At 52.3% G+C, this 22,515-nt stretch overlaps 1 protein-coding gene and 2 pseudogenes across 1 annotated transcript in view; 1 reads left to right on the top strand and 2 right to left on the bottom strand.

Moving 5' to 3' along the window:
* Window positions 1-22,515, top strand: part of LOC116661882 (paraneoplastic antigen Ma6E-like) — a 177,598-nt gene that overhangs the window by 46,478 nt on the left and 108,605 nt on the right. The window lies entirely within an intron of this gene.
* Window positions 610-9,850, bottom strand: LOC116661849 (annotated as a pseudogene).
* Window positions 6,254-9,125, bottom strand: LOC116661848 (annotated as a pseudogene).

Genomic DNA, 22,515 nt, shown 5'->3' with positions numbered 1-22,515 from the left:
CTCTGCACGTCTCCAGTGGCCATACACAAACACAAGAACGAAACACCCCTCCCTCCCACCAACGAATCCTCCACCCTCCTGCTTCTCCACCACTACCTCCTCCTCCTTCTCCACCTTCACCTCCGCCTGTCTCCTCCTCGTCTTCCTCCTGCTCCTCCTCTGTCTCCTACTCTCCCTCCTCCTCCTCCTCCTCCTGCTTTGGAACAAGTTTCCCTGCACACCCACTCACACCAAAGCCTGTTGTGGGGTACTGGCCCACCAGGTACCCAGGAGCCCTGCCTGCCAAGCTGAGCTGCAGCTCTTGTCTGCGCATCTTCTCCTTACAGTCTTGGTGCTCCTTGCCCCCACGGCCCTTCCTGGGGGCAGGGGGAGGAGACTGCCTGTAGGCCGGTGCTAGGTCCCCGGGGCCGCTGGGTCTCCTGCCCTCACTGGCGCAGAGGCTCCAGGGTGCTGCCTTCCTGGGGCCCCCCTGGAGCAGTGTAGATGATCCTGAAGATGGGCTGGACCCTACGAACCCCTCTCCGGGGCATCGCCCCTCTGCCACGCAGCTCTTCCTCACCGGTGCTGGCTCCTTCTGGCAGGGATGGCCCCTGGGGAAGGCTCCTCTAGGCCCCGCGTGGCCTGGGGGCCTGTCAGCATCATTAGCTGAGAGCCCACGGGGTGGGTGTTTGGGGGTGGCCAGAAGATGGGGCCGAGGCCAGAGCCCTTGGCCGCACCCTCTTCAGCCTCTGCTGCACTGGGGTCTCTGTCTGAGGCTTGGGCAGCCTGTGTGCTGGATGTGGCGGCCCTCTGTTTGCGTCGCCAGTACCTTCCTGAGCTGGTTTTGGCTTGGATGGAGTCCTTTCCGGCTGGTGGAGGCCGACGGGGCTCGGCCTGGGCCTGGCTGCCCTGCCCCTCTTCCCCACTCAAGCCCCTTGCTATTTTTGTGCACTGCCCCTTTCCCTCATTAAAAATTTTCCATTGCCTGCAAGGGGAGAGGATGCCTGGATCTGTTGAGCCTAAGCTTCCTAGGGCTCGGGATGGCTCATAGCCCCAGCCCCTGTCCCGTTTCCCGACTCTTCTGCTGCAAGCTGAGGACTCTGCTTTGGTGAAGGTTGGTTCTTGGCCCGAGGACACGCCCCCGTGGCTGGGGCCTTCCTCCCCGGTACTGTAGCAGCAGGACAGTCGCCTGCGCTTCAGTGTCGGGACAGCCCCTTTCTGGATGGTCTGAGCGCTCTTCTCACTAAATGGCCCTGCCTGTAGGATGACCTGAGGTGTTGGGACAGTGGCCTCAGCCACTACGTGCCTGCCCGGTGCCTTGCGGCCCCTTCCTACTTGCTTCTGCCCCTCCTTGGTCACAGCCATGGTGGTCTCCCACTCCTCTTCATCCCGAATGAGCTTCATTAACTCCAGGAAGGTGGGAGCGCACCCTTGCTGATCCAGGAGCTCTAGCTTGCCCCGGAGGGCAGCAGTCATGGAGGCCCGAGCCAGGATGTGTTTCAGGCGAATCATGTCTGTGCTTCTCACTGACAAGGGGCTGTGCCGCACGGCTCTCTGCAGCAGGGGCTCTAAGCGCAGCAAAAACCCCGAGATTTTCTCCCCAGACTTCTGAAGGGTCTGGAGGAACTTAAACTGTGAGGTTCTATAGTCCTCTTTATTCCCGAAGATCTGCTTCAGGGCGTCCAGGCACTGCTCCACAGTCATGGCGTCATCATTGGCCTGGAGCACCCGCATGACGGACAGGGCAGAGCCGCGCAAGCTCTCCACCAAACGGCGCCTCTTCTCTGCCTCAGACACTTGCCACATCTGCATCATCTCAGTGACCTGCTCCAGCCAGGCTTCAAAGTTCTCTTCGCCCGGGCTGGGGCTAGCGCTCCCTGAAAACACTTTCAGTTTCCGGTACCACATGCTTTCTGTCACAGGCTGCCAAACGGGTAGCTTGACTTGAGCCAAGCCGTCTGGCTCTATGCCCTCGGTGGGGGTGGTGTACCCCAGGGTCTTGACCACATCGACCATTCTCCGGCCCTCGTCTTTCAGGAAGTAGTTCAGTCTATGGAGAAATTCATCATCCGGGCTACGGGGTTTCACCACCACTTCCCAGGCACCTCCCTTTCCTAGTATCTGACTGGGCATCATAGCATAATTGATGGTGTCAGCTAATTCAATGAAAACTGCCTTAGCATTGTCTTCCCTTCTGAACATTCTGCCCAGCACCCTGTAGTTGCACAAGGGCTGTAAGCCTGCCTTCAAGGTCTCCTTAATTTCAGCCTCACTACACTCCACAGGGATCCCCACGATCAGCAGGGCCTTCCTGGGGTCCAGGTCCATCCCCTTGCACCAATCCTCCAACAGTGACAAGGCCATCGCTCCCGCTTTCTATGGACCGATCTAACACCGGGGGCAGGAATCAGCTCACAGTGTTGGACCAGGACTCAAAAAATCCTGAGCCAGTGCCAAGTATGAAGGCAGAATCGTCCCAGGTTTCCACAGCCTGCAATGCAAACGGGATGAGAGCATCATTAATGCCCACCCTCCCACCCCCACCAAAAGCCCCTCCTCTTCCCCCACTTCCACTCACAGGGATCCCTGCTTCTCAGGGCTTCCCCAATCATTTGGTGGAGGGGTCTCTTCAGGCCAAGTTACCCCCAACTCATCCCCTCCCTGCTGACCTCCTCTTGCTGTGGGTTCCTCCTCAAAGTCCGAGAACTCTGCTGTGTGTACTGGAGGTGCCTGTGGTGGAAAGGCTAGAGTCAAGAGGTGGGGCCAGATGCCGAGGAACACTGCCAAAGCCCTCCAAGCAGGAGTGAACAGGAGGCTGTCCCACTCCCTGGCTCAGGGCTCTGCAGGCCCAGGGCACCTGATACCCTCTTCACTGGGGCGAAGGTCGGAGGATGGAGACGTGGCGTTCCCTCCTTTCTCAGAAAATGCCTGACAAATGAGAAAGATGGCTGGAGTTCTGCACCATGCAACGAAACTGGTGGGTGTGGAGAAGGTGTGACAAGCGGCAGTGTTGCCATGGATACGAAAAACAGCGGGGACCCCGAGTTTCCGTCACAGAGGAGATTCAGGTCAGGGAGCAACAGGTGATGTCACCAGCCTCCGACCAAAGAAGTGTCTTTTGTTGTTGTGGGGGGAGGGGAGCTGGAGGGTGGGCAGCAAGGACCAAGTGCTGAAAAACACAAGAGCTTATGGTTTCAAATTGTGTAGACACTAGAATCAGGGGCCGAAAAGGGACCCCAAAAGGGTCTCCAGGACCACACTGCAGGAAACAGACAACTCTCACCCTAGGTGTGACCTTACCCTGCAGACCACCCCTCCCCTCCTGCTTTTTGTCAGTTTTACAGAGGCCCCTCCCAACATAGGTCCACTTCACAGCTGCTCACCTGCTGCTTAGGGCCCCCCTGACAGCTGTGGGGATTCCACCCACACACTCAACAGTACGCCTGCCCTCTAGCTCTGACCACAGTCAGGCAGTTCCTGGTCCCGGGGTGCTGGGTACTGCTTCATTGGATCTGTCCAAGGCAAGGTAGAAGTATTTCACTATGATTCTGCCACAGACACCCCTGCTCAGGCCGCGCCAATTCTGAGTCTACAGAGGTGCCCACAAGTACCCTGGTATAAGGAGCCAAGAAACGGCTCAACTGGCAATCGGTATTAGAACAGAAGGGACCTTACAGTAAGATTACTGCCCCACCCTCAGGTCCACCGCCGCCCGCAAACCTTGCCCCCACTGTCAAGTTCCACCCCTCCCCAAGCCCTATCCCTGCCACCGAGTCCCGCCCTCACTGAAGCTCAACCTCTGTCTTAAGTCCCACCCCTCCGGAGCCCAACCCCTTGAGGCCAAGCCCCACCCCCACAGAAGCTCCATCCCTGCCCCCGCCAAGTCCCACCCCTTCCCAAGCCCCACTCCCCTGAGCCCAACCCCTGACGCCAAGCCCCACCCGCATGGAAGCTCGATCTCTGCCGCTACCAAGGCCCACCCCTTCCCAAGTCCCATCCCCTCCCAAGCCCCACCGCCACAGAAGTTCGACCCCTCCCCAAGCCCCACCCCCACCCTAGCCCAACTTCTGCCACCAAGCGCCGCCCACACGGAAGCTGGATCCCTGCCCCAGCCAAGTCCCATCCCCCTCCTAAGCCCTACCTCCACCTATGCCCAAGTCTCAAACCCCTCCACAAATCCCTAAAGAAGCCCTGCCCCCACCCAAGCTATGTCGGGGCCTCTTTTTAAGGCCTTTCCCTGCCCCAAGCCCTGCCCACACCCGAGTCCAACTCCTGTCCCGAAGCCTCCCACCCTTATTCCCCTGCGCTCCGCACACACACCTAAGCCCACCTTCCTAAGTCACCCCACCCCTCCACACACCCCCTACCTCAAACACCCCCTATTCCATTGCAGGAATACATCTGGTCAGTAGAAGCTGGTGGAGGCCAGGAGAGGGGTGGGACTGAAGACACTTTCCCTCCAGGGTAAGGCTCAGAGCCACTTGTCCTGACCGCAGTGGCTCTGGGCGGGGTTAGGTGTGGAAATGGCAGGGAGCTGGTGGGGTGCCATGCCTGACCCAGCGGGATCCTACTTCCAGCCCCTAGCCCCTGGGATGCCAAGCAAGATGGCGAGGATCACTGGGAGGAATCCCATGCGGTTTGGGTTGCTCTCTGTGCCCCGGGCCACAACTCATACCTGCTGGAGATGCCTCCAGACCAGAGTGCCGCAGCACCGCAACCACCCTGCGCCTGTCGCCTCCGCTGCCGCGGTGCAGGCTGGGCCAGGAGCTGGTGGCGGGAAGAGGTTGTGAGGTGACAGACTCCCCCCCCCCCCCGGGACTGCACACAGCCCGCTCGCGGCTGCGCCCTAGCAGCGTGTCACCCACCACCCTCTCGAAGGGGGAACTCCGTGCCCCGCCCTGCGCCCCTGTCCCTGCTTTTCCCCCGGGCGACAGGGAGTGGGAATCAAGCTGGGGGCGCCTTACGTTACCGAGCTGGGCCGAGTCCAGACTTGGATTAGCTCGAAGAAGCCCGCCAGGCCTGCCACGTGCTGTACCAGGCCTAGCAGTCCTTGCAGTTCCTGTTCCTCGTGTCTGTTCCCCATTGGACGGGATCTGTGGCGTGACAGTCACCAGCCGCTGTCCCTATTTGAATACTCCACGCAGTCTGCACAGAGCTGAGTGCAAAAGTAAAGCCCTAGCGGGTGCTCACTAAAGGAAATCCAGATCCCAGTTTATCAGGCTGTTTTCTAGGTAAAAGAATACAGCTGCTTTCTGTGAAACACAAAAGCATGAAAATTTGCAGGGTTCACCAAAAGGTAGAAAACTATCAAAGGAGTTCACTCTCCCATTATACTCTCGACTTCACGACCAAGCATTACCCATCTAGTACCCAAACTGCTTCCCGCCCTTTTCCAGAGGCGATTTCTTCCACAAAAGGACGGCTGCAATGTTTGCCCAGGGGCCCGCGAGACACTAATGCGCTGCTCCGGATAAGGGCGTGGGTGAATCTCAGTTTAGTGCCCTGGAAGGCATGCACAGTCCCCGGGAGATCTCGATAAGAAGCCAAGCTCTGAGTCAGGAGGGCTGGGGCGGGACTGAGATTCTGCGTTTCTCGAAAGCGTGATGACTGATGCGGCGAATCCTTGACGGACGCTTTGAGCATCACGGCTCCGAAGCCTGTAGTCACTTTTCAAGCTGTGGGACTTTGGTGACAGAATAAATTTCTTTTGCTTTATTTGGGACACAAAAGAAGAGGCTTTTTGGTAAAGTCTTCATAAAAATATGAAAAGCAAACCAAATTTTAAATTAAAGATTACTAAGCAAGATATCTGCAGACTCCCCTTTGAGCACAGATACGCGCTACGTCTGGGAAGGGGAGCACAGACCTGAATACGCCTTCCTTAATTAGAAGGAACTATTGAGAGGCCGGTTAATCACTCCGGTTCCTGTGCCAAGCAAAAGCGCTTACCTGCTGCTGCCAGAAAGTCGCAGACCCCAAGTAGGGGTCTACCTACCCTACCTACTTTTACCTGAGGACTCTCACAAGCCCCCACTCAGCCCCCTGGCATTACAGGTATCACGAGCTGTCACAGAGGGTGATACCATGGGAAGACGTGTTCTGACTGTGATCCTAGAAAAGTGGAGGTTAAGAAACACCTCTAAAAACATATATTGGTTTCAAGTGTACAACTTAATGATATTTGTATATGTTGCAAAATAACCACCGTAATAAGTCTATTTGACATCTATCGCCACACATAGTTTTTTTTTTCCCTTGCGATGAGAATTTTTAAAATCTCCTCTCTCAACAACTTCCAAATATACAATATAGTACACTATTATTAAGTATAGTGTCCATGCTGTCTATTACTTCCCCGGGACTTTTATTTATTTTATATGCATGTTTTTGTGTGCCCATATGTGTACGTAACATTTCCTACCCCTGATGGTATTACCAAATGAGATTATAAAATCACCCCAAGGAGCTCCATTATTATTGGTTTAGAGATAATTAAGTGCTTTTATAAATTGAATACTCAAAATTCTCAGAAATTAATGAAAGGGAACTCATTCTCACAAAACTTTATTTCAATAGTAATTATATTCCATGTGTAGTACATCAGCCTTAAAGATACTTTCCAAGATCTTTTGGTAACTGAAAACCGTAGACTTTGAGAAAAAATAAACCTTAGATTTAGACTAAATAAAGTATAGAAGGTATGCAGAATGCGTTTTTGTTAAAGAAAAAGAATAATTTTGTCCGAAAGTAAAATGACTGGTTGTTCCAGAATGAGAAAGATGAATGTGTAGGACAAAACCTGGATGGATGTGGTTCTCAGAAAAGGGATTTTATTTCTTGTGGTCAATGGTAGTTAAAGTTCAATGGCTTTATTTATAAGGTTTTAAAGATGAGCTATAATATCAAATAGCACACTGATGCAAAACTAGAATTTCGTTTTCTCTGTTAATAAGGTGACATGTTTCTTAGATTATTGGTGTGCTCTCAATAAGAGTTAATGAAAAGCTTTTCTTTGCTTCTTGAGTAATCTGCCTAGAAAGCAAGGATTCTTTCTTACCAGAATAATTTTCTTTGCTTTATGTTCACTTTATTATAGCCTTAATTACTTGAGAACCAAGTCTCACTTTTGAAAGAACTAAGGTTCTTTATAATTGCGTTGCCTCCTCTATTTACTTTTAAAATATTTTGTCACTTTGGTAAAGTAGATAGACAAGTAGTGTTTCTCGCTGAGCTATCATCTTATTTAAAGAAATATTCAAAGCTTCTGACAACTTCTTAATTTTACCTTCCACACTCAAATCCTTAGTGATATATCCTTGGTCTCAAGTTTTATTTGTGTTTTCCAAGAGGGATCCTGGAAAATCACAAAAGAGATTTCACTTTATAAAAACAGAGGTGCTACATATAATTAGGCTAATTTGATATGTCGAGTTTCATGGGCGGCTTTATCAAATCACACACCTGGCCACACCCTTTCAGCGTCTGCTGCGTTGGGGTCTCTAAGGCTCGGGCAGCCCGTGTGCTAAATATGGTGGCCCCCTGTTTGGGTCACCAGCACCTCCTCAGAGCCCCGTGCTTGGCCTTCACTGAGCTGCTTGTGGCTTGGTTGATGGAGTCCCTTTCAGCTGGCAGAGGACAAGGAGGCTTGACCTGGGCTTGGCTTCCCTGCCCCTCTGCCTCGCTCAAGCCCCATGCTGTTTGTGTGGACTGCCCCTTCCCCTTCTTCCAATAACTATTTTGTCTCCTGGGCCCACAGTAAGAAGCCTTGCCTTGTTCTCCTGAGCCTACTTCACCTTAGCTTGGGATGGGTCTTGTCCCAGACCCAGCTCTCATTTCCCGACTGAATGGCAGTTTGTCTCTCCTGCTTTACCAAGAGCAGGCTTGCCGGGTTGCTGCACCGTGCCCTCATGTGGCCGTCTTCTCCACGGCTATTGCAGGACATGTGGTGTTTCTGTTTTCCTGAGCCTGGAGTGCTGGCCCTTGGCACAACCTCCTTTCAGTGGTGGCCTCTGCCCCCTCTGCGTCAGGAACCTTGGGAAGGCCTGGCCTGCTGGGCACATCCAGGGACAGGGAAGGACACTGCCCTGGAACCGCTGGCTCTGGCAGATGAACTTATGCCTGCTTCTGGCCACTCCAGCCTCTCTCTGGCCTGAAAGTGGTCTCCCAGTCCTCCTCCACATGCAGGAGCCTCACCAGTGCCAGGAACCTAGGAGGCTTCCTTTGTTGTTTCATCAGCCTGTTTTGAAGTTTGTCAGTAAGGGTGGCCCCACCCTGATTTTCATTCCTTCGTAAGAGTGTTTTTTCTCCTTCAGCTCTCTGGAGCAGGTGTTCCAAACGTAACACAAAGATAGAGACTTTCTCACCTGCCTCCTGATATGCCTTACAAAATTTCACATGGGCAATTTTACGGCTCTCCACAGGTCCAAACGCCTGCCACAGTGTTGCCAGGCACTCCTCCACAGTTAGGGCAGCATTGTGGGCCTGGAGCCCACTGACCACCTGGAGGGCAGGGCCCCGCAAGCACTCCATCAGCCAACGCCTCTTCTCCCCTTCAGGCACCCTGTAGCACCTCAGTGGTGTGTTCGAACCAGGCTTAAAATACCATCACCCCTGGGATGTACATGGTGTTCCCAGAAAATACTCTCAGTTCTCGGTACCTTTGTTCTAGCAGAGGCTGTGCGGCTGTCCCCGGGGCCTGGGCCCAGGTCCAGAAATCAGGTGACATGGCCACTCTCGGAGCAGGACAACTGGTGTCTGATCCAAGGACTCTGTTCATGTCTGACATTGTCCACCTCTCCTCCTCTAAGAAGCGGTTCAGTCTATTGAGAAAGTCGCCATCTGAGCTACAAGGTTTTGCAACCACTTTTTAGGGCCCTCCCTTCCCTGGTATTTCCCTGGGGTTCAAAGCATAGTCGGTATCTTGGCTAAGCTCTAGGAGAAACCCTTGGTCATTCTCCTCCCTCCTAAATATCCTGCCAATGACCCTACACCTGCCCAGGTGCCTGAAAGTGTCCTGAAGAGTGTCCTCAAACTCATCCTCACCACAGGCCTCAGGAATCCCCAGAATGAGTATGGACCTCCAGGTGTTCAGATGTCCCCCCCCCCACCCCGCCCCGACACCAGTCCTGCAACAGGCTCAAAGGCATGTTTCCTAACTCTGCGGAGTCTAATTTAGGGGAGAATCATCGGTGTGTGATGCACATAAATCTGGGCCAACTCCCAGAGCAACAGCAGATGGCCCAGGACTCCACAGCCTGTGAATGCGAACCGGACAAGAGCGAGGTTAAGGCCGCCCCGCCCCCGCCCCCGCCCCCACCCGGTGCTGCCCCTCCTCCCCCCACCGCGCCTCTGCGGTCCAGGGTAGACCCCCCCCCCCCGCTCTCCGCCTGCCCCTCGGGGACCACAGCCCCTCCCCACGCCGTCCCCGTCCCCGTCCCCGTCCCCGTCCCCGCAGGCTGTGGCAGTCCCGCCGAGGCTGGCGGAGGGCGGTGGGGGTCTCCCGGGGCCAAGCGCACCCTCCCGGGGTCTGGTACCTTCGTCTCGGTCGGGCTCCTTCCTGGCCGAGGTCCCAGCAGGAGGGGCCCGGGGCAGCTCTGAGTGCCCACAGGGTCCGGCGCCCCACTTTCCCCCGCTGTCTCCCGCTCCCGGCCCCTGTCTCCCCGCCGCACGTGGACCAGCGCTCCAGCGCCTGCTCGCCACCGCTCACTGCAGTGGGGACCCAGGGCGGGGGCGCAGTGGCAGCGGAGCGCGGACCCTCCGCGTCGCCCTGGAGACCGCAGGGCCATTGGAGTGCGCAGGTCACGCTGCCCGGCTGCCGCCACCGCCGCAGACGCCCTTGGAACCGCGGGTGATGTCACCTGTGCCTTCCCCCGCCCCCGAGGGGGTGCGGGCACAGGTGGGGACCCCCGGGGCCCAGGACCCGGCCCTGTCTCCTGCCCCTCCCAGAACGTGTCCTCAGGGAGCCAGCATGTCGAGGGGTGCATTCGCCAGGGTTCCCACCACCAGAGAGCAGCTGGGCGCCAGGAGGTGCGTTCATACCGGGGGTGGGGAGCAGTGGAGTGGAGTATCCCTCTGGGCCTTTTTTACCTGCTCTTCCCCTCCCCCTCCCCACCCAGGACGGGTCCTGTCCTGTCCCAAGGCTAGGTGAGGAGCACCTCGTCCAGGTGTGATTCCCCAGAGCAGATGTCACATAGGTGCACGCGTGTTCACACACACCACCCCAGTGGAGGGTCCACCGTCCCCACGTTGCCCTCCCAGCTCGCCTGGGGGGCCTGGAACCGCAGGCACCACCGCTGTGGGTGCTTGACCGGCAAAGGAGCTTCGCTGCCCAGGTAGCCAGCCCCAAGGAGGGTGCCAGGTTTTGCTCACTCTAAGTCCAAATCTCAAGCGTGGGCTTCTGCTACTTAGAGCTCAACCCCAGGGCCTGTGTCTTACTCTGTGTCCTTGGCAAGTCCTTGCCCCTTCTCCAGGCCTTAGCTTAGCAAAAGGACAGAATTGGGGTCTCTGCCTGATGGTGTGTACGGGAGAGCTGGTCTGTTGGGAGTTGGGCGCTCAGTGTGTTCCCTGCCCCCTGTGCCCTTACCAGCCTAATAGACTCTGAGACATCAGTCTCTCTTGGTCTCTGAAGGCAGCATGGGTGTTGGGCCTCCTCAGAGACCTCTTGCTGGCTTGCCCCTGGTCTCCCATCTTCCATAGGTCCTTCCCCTTTTCCATTGGCACCTAGGCTAGAGAGTGCACCAGACAGTGCTGGCTGGGCTGGAAAGAGAGCCTCCAGTCCCTGTGGGTCTCACCACCCTGCACCTTTATGGGAGTCTGGGGCCATGTGGACAATGTCTCCACCCATCAGGTGGCACACGGGTTCTCTCAGGGTCACACGTCTGGGTGTTGTTGCTGCCCCTGCCCCCATTCTCTTTCCTTGCCTGGCATCCAGCCAGACATCCTCTTCTGAGACTTATTTTTCCTACTCAAGGTTTACTGGTCGAGGCTTCCCCAAGCATCCAGCTCACTCATGCTCCTGGTTGAATCACAGCCCCAGTTTATTTGTCTATGACCCCAAGGATGGGCATTTAGATGGTTCATAGTCTTTGGTGGTTACAGACGCTGCTGCCACTAGCAGCCTGCACATGCCTGTCAGGGCCACTTGCCAGCTCAGAAGTGGTTTTGCTGGGACTGTGTATTCTGTGGTTGTGCCCATGACCAGGAATTGCTAATCTGCTACCTCTCATGAGTGGCTGAATCCATGTTCACTCCTGCCAGCGGCATGGGAGCCGTCTGGTCCTGTGTACCCCACAGCCTCAGCAGCCTTTGGCCTTGTCCAGCCTTGAGCATTGGCCTACCCCACAGGGAGAAGCACTGCCTCGTTACTGTATGCCCTGCATTCCCCTGGTCCGCGGTGAGGTCGGGCATCATCTCAGAAGTTCGCCAGCCATTCCCGGGTCCTCTTCTATGAATCTCCTTTGCTTAGTTCCTCCCCAACACTGAGAAGCGTTGTTGGCCTGTTTCTAGAAGGTTCCTAGCATCAAGGCTGAAGGCACTCTCATTTCTTTTTACACTAACCCATTGCCCGGAAGCAGGCTACATTGGAGCTGGCCTTATAGTTGGATCTTAGCTTGGCCATATGCGCTCACTCTCCCAGCTTTCCTACCTCCTAGGTGCTAAATGCTGGGTAAATGAAGAAACATGGGGGTTCTGTCCCAAACCAGCTTTCCCAGTTGGTCTTGTGCATGGCTCCCTCCCTTTCCCACCCTTGAGTGCCAAGCCTGCCTGTTCTCAGCCAGGCAAACTGCTCCTGTTATCACTGGCCTCGAGAACTTCTGTCTGCCGAATCCCGGCATTAGTCCTGTCATGGCCTGCACCCCCACATTGTCCTCTTTCTTGGTTTCCAACATGATCTGTCTGTGATCCTTCCTCAGAGAGGGTGTTCCCCTAGGAACATATGTGGGACCCATGTCACCAACTGGCCAGCTGCTCTTCAGGAAGACTCTCAACTCGTGTCCCCTCTTCCCAGCTGTGTCTCTTCCTGCTCTCCTTCCTTCCATAGGGGGGCTGACTCCAAGTCCAGGACTCTCGGGCTCTGCCTCAGGGCACTCTTTCCTCTCTCTGCTAGGGTGGGCTGTGATGTCTCCACCGCCTTTCCTTTGTCACCTCTCAGCTTTCCTTTGACTCTGCCTCCCAGCACAGTTGACCCTCCTTCCTTCTCAAAAGCCTTTCTTTTCCCAGCCTCTGTCACACCCTCCACCTTCAGGCTGACCTCCTCCCTCTCAGCCAGCCTGAGATCCCTGCAACAGCCTCCTCCACTACTTAGAGTTCAGCATGCTGGAGGCGAATTCCGAGTCTCAGCTGCTGGACCCTTGGCACCTCTGACACCACTCTCATCCAGGGGATTGTCTGCCTGCCGATGGCTGCAAATGGTCTGTCTCTGGGTGGGACCTCTTCCCTGAGCTTCATGTGTGCTCATTCAACTGCCCACTTGGATGCCCACGGGGAACTCCAGAATGAAGGTGTCCAAACCGGAGCACTTCATCCCTCTCAGTATGCTGGCTTCTTCCCCAGGTTTCCCCTAAGGGCTCTGCCTTCTACCTGGCTGCTGAAGCAAAGAAGCCAGGATCCTTTCTCCTCTCTCCTTTGCTCCTCGCCCCCAGTCTAACCCATCATCTGATTTTATCTACTCTAGTCGGTGACTGCTACCCCTCTCCACATCTCCATGGTCCTTAGCCCTGTCTCCTCCTCTCCCTGCCTTCACTCCCCTTTCTCTACTTCACTCCCACCCACGTGACTGCTAGGGCCGACTCTCTGCAACACTACCAGACTGCACTCCCTGGTGGCAGATCCTCCCTGTAGCTCCCCATCTCCTTAGAGTAAACCCCATAGTCCCCCTCCTGGCCAACAGCCCCTCCCCCCTGGGGTTGGCCTCCTTCTATGCTCTTCTTCCCACGCCACCCACTCCCAGCCCCTCTCACCAGACTCCTGCTGCACTGGCCAGCTTGCTTGGCCCCGGAGAACGCCCAGCTCGTTCCCATCTGTGGCCTTTGTCGTTCCTCCTCCTCTGTGTGGGACAACCTGCCCCAAGTACTTCCTACAGTGGCCTCCTCCTCCTCACTCAGGTCTTAGCTGAAACGTCCCCCCACTCTTGGAGGCCTCCTCTGACTGGTTACCCATATCAGGAGCGGGCCCCGGAGCACCCTCCACTCATATTCATGAGAGCAGAGTTGATTTATGTGTCATCATCTGATAGATGCTAGTTTGGGCTTTTGCTTTTGGGCTCAGGGCCTCCCTTCTCCCCTCCGATGGCAAACCCCACCCCGCCAGGAGAAGGAGCTTGGCTGATGCTTCTCACCCTGGCATCTGTAGTGCCTAGAACAGAGCCTGGCCCACAGGAGGCCCTCGGTGCCTCCTTTCTAGCAAGCACCTGAATCCGTCAACCTGGTCCCATCTACCTAGGACCTTTACCCCAAGGGCTGCAGGGAGCTCCGATGGGTTTGAAGCAAGGTGATGGTGAGGAATGGATCTAGTGTGGTAAACCGGATGGCAGGGAGGGGAGCCTGGAGCAGAGAGGGCTTCTGCAGCAGTTCAGGCCAGAGAGGGAGAAGGCCCAGGTAAAGTTCAAGCAGGGTTCCAGATTTCCCACTTGTGTGTGGACCTGGGGACGAGAGGGCCCTTCTCTGACATGAGGAATGAGACAGCAGTTGCCTTTTCTCTTGCCTTATGGGAGAGAAGGTGTTGAGAAGGGGATGACAGGGTGGGGATGAGTTCTTGTGGCCATGCTCGCATGTGAGAGTCCTGTGTAACACCCAGATAGGCACACACTCTGCCCCCTTCCTCCCTTCTCCACCACCCCACCCCCACCGCGGCCCCATGGGCGGCTGGTCTCCCTGGCACAGGTGAAGGAATTGTAATTGTGCCAAGCCATTGTGCTTGGTTCAGCCTCCAGGGTCTTTTGGCTTGGCCCCCTTGACTGCCAGCACGGGGCCCTGTGCAGAGCACAGCACCCAACTGATGTTGACCACGTGGAGGAAGACGCACAGAAGCACTTTGCTGTGAGTCTGTGTAGAGATGCTAACTGTTGGGAGTAAAGCCCAGGGAACAGCCAGTCTCACTGACCTCAGAGAACACGGGCAGGTGTGGCAGCAGAGAGAGTCTTGATGTTTCTCTCCACTTGTCTGCCTCCCAGCTGGGTGACCTGGGAGGTGTCCCTCAACCTCTGAGGGTTCAGTGGGAGCGTCATTGGCTCACAACCTGGGAAGGGCTTTTCTGCACCATGATTGCTGGGGGCTCAAGCACAGCCAAAGAGGCCCCTCCTGTCTCCTGTCTGGGAGTTGTCCCACTTCCATGCATTTGCCTGTACTCCCAGAGCCAGCCCACTCTGGTCTCTGACTCCCTTTTTATAGGCAGCAGTCTTGACTGCCTGTGTGGAGCACAAGCCTCCTGCTCTTTCTAGCTGTGGTGATGTGGTTCCGGCCATTCCCTCCTACTGCTTACTCAAGTCTCTTCTCTTCCACGACTGCTTCTGCGGTAAATCCAGCCCACTCCGCTCTTTCACCTGAATAATTGTTCCCAAAGCAGATTTTTCATCTTAAAGCCTTAGTATCATTCGGTACATGCTTGCTTACTACATTAAAGCCAATTAGTACCTGGGTAGTAATGATGCAAACTTAGGTTATCTTCATAACAAACTTGATATTTAAAAATTATTTTTCATATAATTCTGCCCATGGCTCATTCCCTTGATGTCAGAATTCTACATTTCTACAGGGGCTACAAGATAGAACTCTAGACTGCAGAGCAACCATGTCACTGTGGCATCAGATTGAACAAATGAGTGGATCCGAAAGAGACTATGTGTGGGAATCACACACACGTGTATGTGCACTATAAATAAAGGGAACAGCAATCCTAACTATGGGAGGATGATCAAAAGATGCTATTAGAATATTTAGCTATTTGGAGGAAGAATCAGTGAAGATCCTGAACACATGCCATACTCTGAAATATCTATCAAAAGGATTAAAGGCTAAATATAAAGAAAAATATTAAAATAAAATACCAGTGAATACTTACATCCTTCTGGATAGGAAAGAATATTCTGAGCTTAAAAGCAATGAAAGAAGTTACAGAGCAAAAATCTCAATAAATTCAACAATATAAAATTAAAGAAAAATCTTTACATCAGGCATCATAAGCACAACAATGTAAGTGGTGGGTGGAGCAAAACATCTGAAACAAATGTAATGGACAAAAGGTTAATATATGAATTGGTCTTAAAATGTGAGAATAAAAGTACTAAGCCTCCAACAGCTAAGTGGGTAATTGATAGGTAAGGGCAATTCACTAAAGGAAAAATACAAATAGCCATTAAGTCCTGCTGTAATTAGTCACAAAAGAAATGCAAATAAAGAGACGATAGCTTTTCCCATTCATAAAAGAGCAATTAAAATGGTAATTTGAGTGAAAACAAAGGAGCACTTTCATTTGCTGACAGTAAGAAAGCAAATTGGTATTGTCTGCCAAAAGTCCTGCTACAGAAGATCAATAGTCTTAAAGATGTTCACATTCTCTGACCCTGTAGTAATGATATTTCTGAGATCATCTGAAATGCAAATAAATATTCATGTAAAAATACTTAATCAAAATGTTACAAAAGCATTAAATTGTGCTAGATATGATATGATAGCATATGATAGAATATATCAATCATGCAAGAATAAAGAGTTGAAGAATCCAGGGGAAAAATCCAAAACATGAAATTAGGCACATATATAGCATAACCTTAACTATGAAAAACAGCTAAAAGAAACATGAATTCTTATTATGTACCAGGCACTGGGCTGAGCCGCTGGGCCTGCACTCAACTCCACTGCATTCTGAGTCCTCACAGGAGCACCGTTATGCCCCCTCCTCTCCAGTTGAGAACACTGGGCACAGGAAGGTTCAGAGTCTTGCCCAGGTCCCCCAGCTCCTCAGTGGAGGCCCTGGGATCCAGACCAGGCTGGCAGACACCACAGTTCAGGCCCTGGAAACACAGCTGTGAGCCTGGCTGGAGACGCGTGGTTAGCAGTGACAGACCCGGAAACACAGCTGGGGGATGCAAGGCAGACTGCGAATGGTGACAACGGGGTGGTGGCCCTGGTCTTCCGCTGCCACCTGCTCCCAGGCACGGCCTGTTGCCCACCCTCTGCTGGGGCAGGTGTTGGGGTGTCTCTCTGGCGTCTCCTGGGCTGTCACCCTTTCCTGGTCCTCAGGGCCCCGCTGGGTATCTCCTTGTGCGTCATTGTCTCTGCAGACGGCCCAGCTGGCTCTCAGGCAGCGCCAGCTTGTTTCACCCAAGGCTCCCTCGTCCAAGTGTGAGGACCAGCCGGGGTGGCCAGGTCCTCCCTCCTCCTGAAAATGGGAAGGAAGACAGCGAAAGAGGGTTAAGGGCTAAGGCGGAAACGAAACAGGCCATTGGGCTCACCTTACTGAGCCCCTGTCCTGGAAAGCACACTTGATGCCAGACCGGGGCCAGCAGATGTGGGCTCTGACCCCCGCTCCCAACCCTGGGGGACCCCGTGCCCTCCTCGGCCTGCCGTCTGGTGCTGCAGCTGCCCTCAGGCCACGAGATGAGGAGACCAGTGCCAGGGCCCTGTGGAGGGAGGCCAGGGGTGAGGTGGGACACCCAGAGCAGGGCGGATTTGGGGGTGTGGATGTGAGGCACAGTTCAGGGAAGACCTGGGCCCCACCCCTCCCCCACCCTTCTTGGGAGTCAGGCCCCACAGTGGAGGCCATGGAGCAGACTGAAGGGGCCTGGCACAGTCTTGTAGTCGGAGGGGTGCCAGGACAAGTGGTGGGGGGCAGGATGAGGCTGTGCAGGGAGATCCCCCTGTGGGGCTGGGGTGGGGCTGAGCTTGACTGAGGGACGCCTTTGACCATCTCATTCCAGAGCCTGCGGGGTCCTTCCTGGGGCAGGAACTGGTTCTGGGGGAGGCCTGGGAAAGGCGCCAGATCTGCAGCAGGGCCTGGGGTGAGCAAGGCAGAGCCGCTGCCCACACGTGGGCTCCAGACCCCTTGGCCCCTGCCAAGGGGTGTGGGCCGCTGCCCCTCAGCCTGCAGCACCCGTGTGGTTTGAAACGAGGAGGTCCTGTCCCCCGAGGCTGCACTTGGTGTTCCCAGGACTGTGCCTCCTTGACCCGAAGCCAAGCGCATGGCCTGTCCTTGGAGGCCCTCAGCCTTGCTGGGCACAGCCCCCAGGGCAGCTCCCCCACAGCCTCCCATCGGCATGTGTATCTGCATCCTTGGTGGCTCTGGGACAGCTCCTCCCTCTCCTGGGGCTCTAGTGGCACAGCTCCCAGCTGGGCCTGTGTCTCAGGCCCTGTCCCTGTCTCTCAAAGATTTCCCGAGGGACCTTAAGTTCTTGGTGGCTGTCTCCAGGCCAAACTTGGTGCCCACCCTCTCCCCACTGACGTCTGTGTGCGTGCCTGTGGAGCAGGGCGGTCTTCCATTCCTCTGTTATTCAAGTACAAAGGGGTGGGGACAGCATCCGCACTGCCTTAGCTCAGAGGCACTGTCTGTCCAGCCCACCTTGACCAGAGCCGAGGCTCCCCTTTCATGTTGCCTTCGCCCCATAGAGGGCCCAAGTGTCCCCTCTGTTGTGGGGGCTCAGGAGTGCAGGGGTCATTGGGCAGTGGGGGCAGGGCCTCTCCCTAAGGCCTCAGAGAAGCCAGCTGGGCCCTGCCACTCATAGGAAGAGCCCGCCCTCCTTCCCCAGGCTGGCAGAACCAGGTTTCTCTTCTTTCGCTTCTTTGTCTCCAGCTGTGTTGGGCTCACCCCTTCCTCCAAGACCCTTGCTCTGCATGCAGGACCCAGTCCTCTTCCTTCTCTCCAGTCTCTCTGCCTTTGCTGTAGCCCTCAGCCTAGTGACTTGGGTGACTTGGGGCTGGCAGTGGGGCCAGGGGAGGGGAATGCTCCAGAGGGAAGGCAGAGGACTTCACAGTGGGACAGAGAAACACTCAGATTTCATTCCTACATGAACTTGTCCCACCTTCCCCCAGCCACCTACACAGAGGCACCATGGTCTGCCCTCTAGTAAGTATGTACATCAAGCATTTTCTACCTTGTCACTGATACTACTCTCCCCTTTCATCCAGAGCCTCCTCTGGACCACGCCTTGCACCAATTGCTGGGGGTTCCACAGTGAATGCCCGCTCCAGTGGTTCTTGCAGGCTATAGGGGGAAAGGACAATAACTCAAGGAAGAAAAAAGTCTATATAATTACAAATCATGGTCAATGTTCAGGCCATATGGGCATCATGGTAGAAGTGAAGAATTTATAGTAGAAAGACTTTGGAGAAATGACTGTTTGGGTGTAATGCACATTTCTGTGGTTAGATGAACACAACATAATCTGCACGTAATTCGAGTCCTGGATCCTGGACATTGTTATGCTTCAGCTTTCTCTTTGGAATGCTGGGAATGAATGCTGGCACCTACCACATAGGCTTAGGGTGATGATTAAAGTAAATGACATGAGTAACACATCCAGCACGGTGCCTGGCCTATAGTCCTGCCCAGTAAATGTCAATGACGATGATAATGACAAGGAAAGTTTATGTAAAGAGTTGTTATCTATGCCAGGGTGGTATTTCTAGTCCAGTTACTAGGGTCAGGTGAGTGCATTTCCCTTAGCTAGCAAATGAAATGTTTTCTAAGTTAAAAATTGATTTTTGCCTACTCTTTCTCAAAAAATGTGTATCTTAAAATTATTATAAAACATACCAAAAAGTATACAAATCATGACTATCAGATCAAGGATTCTAAAGTAAAGTATAATTCGTACTCGGGAGAAAACATTTAAAGAAGAAATAGCACCAATATCACACAACCTCCTCAAAGAACAGAAAAAGAAGGAGAATGCTGTCTGACTCATCCCAGGTGGTCAACAGAATGTCGCCAATAAAGCCTGGCTCAGGTATCTTAAGAAAGAAAACCACAGACCAATCTCCACCAGGAACATCCTAAACGCAGCACTCACATTCCCTGTCCAGTGAGTTCCTGAAGAACCCACCCTTGATGAAGAAGTTGGGTCTTCTCCAGGAATGTAAGTTGGCCCACCATTGGAAAATCAGTGTGATTCATCACATCAGCAGGACCAAAAATAGAAATACTGTGATAATCTCAATATATGTCTATTTCTTCAACAAAAGTTTTAATGAAAATTTTCAAAAACACAAAAAACTCAGGAGAAGAGCACAGTGAATTCCCATTTAACAATGATTAAGATACTGGGTTTTTTTAAATTTCATTTTTCTTTGTGGATATATTTTTAAAGTAAATCCCAGACTCTTAAAATTCTCTTCTTTCCTCTATTCTGTTTCTTTCCTTCTTCACACCCTCCCCTCCCAAGGTCTCAAACATTTGTTACAATTCAGTTAAGATATTGTTCTTCATTGAGTGTACATTCATGATTTAATGCTCATGTACTGTGTGTGCTGGCCCCTGAGCTAGACTCATTAGCAGAAAGAGAGATCCCCAAATTGGAAAGACTTGGTACCAAATGTGTGGGTCCTTGCCTGATGATTGAGAAAGAATGAATTCTCAGCAGAGGCAGAGGGACAAAGTGAAAGGTTCCTTTATTGGTCAAAAGAGGGAAAGGGAGAGAAATTGCTCAAGTAGGGAGCCATCAGCCAAGATGGCGGATCGAGACAGCTGCAGCTCCGGATTGGGCCATGTAGGGCTTTATCTGGGAAGCTTCTGCCATCATATCCTCATTCTGGGAGTGCTGGAGCCAATCTCCTTTTTTTCCCTGTCCTATTATGGCTTTGTTGGCTGTTGTGATGGCACTGGTCAACTGTCATGGTGCTGGTCGGTGTGTCATTCAACATGCTAATGCATTACATTGGGTGTTCAATGAAGCTTAAGGTCTACTAGAAGTTGAATTCTCCACCATCTTGGGCAATATTGGTTCCAGCTAGTTCTTGTTTCTTCTCTTTACAGCTTTCTCCTGAGACTTAGATAAAGGTAATTGGTTTTTAATTGAGGGAGGGGCAAGGGTATGATCTTGGGGGCAACAGCCTCATTAACATGAGGAGATGGTGAACTCAAGTCCCCCAAAGACCGTCTCCCTAGATTCCACCCTGTCATGAAGGCTTCAAAAGGAAAGGGGGGAGTAATCTCAGTTAATCATTGAGATAGGGCATCGGGGTCATCACCACCCTCCACTGTGTGCAGGCTTGTTGTGTAGGCTTGTCAACTCCTTGTGAATTTTCCCTAGATGCTATCTTGTTCACATGGTTTGTTCATGAGATTACTGAAGGGGAGGCCAGGGAAGACTTCTGATCATCATGCAGTCAGCCCTTTCCTGCTGGTGACAGTTACAGTATCTGTAAAAGGACTCAGGAATGTGCATCAGACAGTGAGTCTGTGACTCTATTGTCTGTATCATCAACTGCTTGGGCTTGCTATTTCATGACTCCGGGAGGCCTGGAAGACTTCCGCTTTTCTATAAACAATAGGCAGGGGTTGGCGGGGGTGGGGGGGGGGCCGCAGGGTTCTGCTCTGTCTCAGGCTGGGGACACAACAGTTAGTACGACTCACAGGCTCTCATTGTCCACTAGGTTGGGAGCCCCTGCTCCATTCTCCCATAAGTTTCCATGCCTCTAGCAGTAATAACACAGTTGCACAGCATTTTCTTTATGTGTGTTGGTCCCAGTGGACTATCTGAAAGTAGAGGCTGCTACACCTTTTCTGTCTGCATACCTGGGCCTAGTGCAGATTTGGCAGGAGAGTACTCGTAAATGCTTTTAGAAGAATAAAGGATGTTTATTTGAGGGGACAAAAAGGCTGAAGGAAGCTGTTTGTTTCTGTTTGGTTTGGTTTTTAGTGGAGTTTAGTGGAGCTCTGAGCAAGATTTTAAGGCAAAGGCTAGAGGTTAGTGAAGGTGAGAGGTTCAGGATGGTAGAAAGAGGCCAGTAGCATCAGTGATGTTACACCCTGAAATATAATCTGTTAAAGGGGTGAGGTCTGGAGTACAGAGCTCTGGAAGTTGTTAAGGGGGTTGAAGGGGGCTCTCTGACATCCTAATTTCTCCCTGCTCCCACTTGTCCTTATAGCAGTCATGTGTTATTATTAAGTGTGTCATTCCACACGAAAACCCCTTCATGTTCAAAGTCTCATTTTATCCTTTCCAATGCCACTGAGGGTACTTGAGTCTAACTACCCAAGTGTCTTGCCCATGTCTCACAATTATTAAGTGGCAGGGCCAGAATGTCCACCCATGTCTCTCCAAAATTCACTCTCAGACACTGAGATATACCTGGATTGCAAGGGAGAAATCTAACACAATCTGCCTAGAGACAAAAAAAAGGAGGCATGGGAGACAGATATCTTATCCGGACTAATGCTCAACACGGCCCACCCTTTCCCCTCTCCAATCTTTCATTTCCAATAGTGAAATGCCAAGATGATGGAGAGCAACCTTAGGAAAAGTTTACCAAGAATAAGGAAGTGAAATGATACTCTTCAGTGAAGGTCACTGCAGGAAGTCAAGATGCAACTCTATGATGATAGAATGGGTGGTTTTGTAGTACAGGAAGGAATCTGGGAGTTAGCCATTCCTCACCCAAGACACTGGTGTTTTTACACGAGTCAATGGAATGCTGAAGGCATACGGAGGATAATTATTCAAAGCAAATAAATAGTAAATGGCATCCTGGTACTTAAACCAGGCAGTGTGAAAGCATGATCAGAGTCAATAAAATCTTGAAGACTTTGTTTGTCAACCTTAGATAAAAGACGGAAAATGTATGATTAGAAACAGAAATAAAAATTGCAGAGCAGGCAGTGAACCAAGGTAGGTAGAAAAGTTACAATGATGTAGGGAGAGTCTATATCTCTATTTCTAACCAGATCTCTATAAGTATATCTTTATATCTATATCTGCATCTCTATCCAGGCAGCCGTCTACTTATCTGTCATCTATCTATCTACCTGAGTAGAGAGAGAAGGATGAAAGGAACTGGTACCCCCAACTGAAAGTGGTACATTATGTCTGAGTAGTGGAATTATGTGGGAATTCCATTCCCTTCTTAAATTATATTTTTCATGAAAGTTTTTACACTGAAGATTCATTTATTATTTTAGTAATTGGGACAAAGACTTAAAGGTAGAAGTTCGTTTAAATCAGAGTGCCTCCTATTAGATTACTAGTGGAAAGTAGAATGCTTTTCATTAGCCAACTTCTGGAAGGCTAACCTTAAAAATTCATTAAATGTCCTTGGTACATTATAAGAAATAAGAAACTTGCTATAATGATCTATAGATAGGAGTCATCCGATGCAAGTGTTTTCTGTAGTTGGATGAGAAGTGAAAGGCACCAGTTTAATTTACCCTTAAAACTTTGATACTGAAGGCTCTAGCTCAGTGCTAGAAAAGTCAAAAGATGATATAATTCAATCTTGATTATTCGTCAGGCAGATACCCCATTCTTACCCTTTGTTCTTTTTTTTCATGATTTTTTTCTCTTTTTCACATTTTTGGTCCTTTCTTAACATCCATGGACTACATTTG

Source organism: Camelus ferus, chromosome X, assembly GCF_009834535.1.
Source record: "Camelus ferus isolate YT-003-E chromosome X, BCGSAC_Cfer_1.0, whole genome shotgun sequence".
Lineage (NCBI taxonomy): Eukaryota > Metazoa > Chordata > Mammalia > Artiodactyla > Camelidae > Camelus > Camelus ferus.
This window is presented reverse-complemented; position numbering and strand designations above follow the sequence as displayed.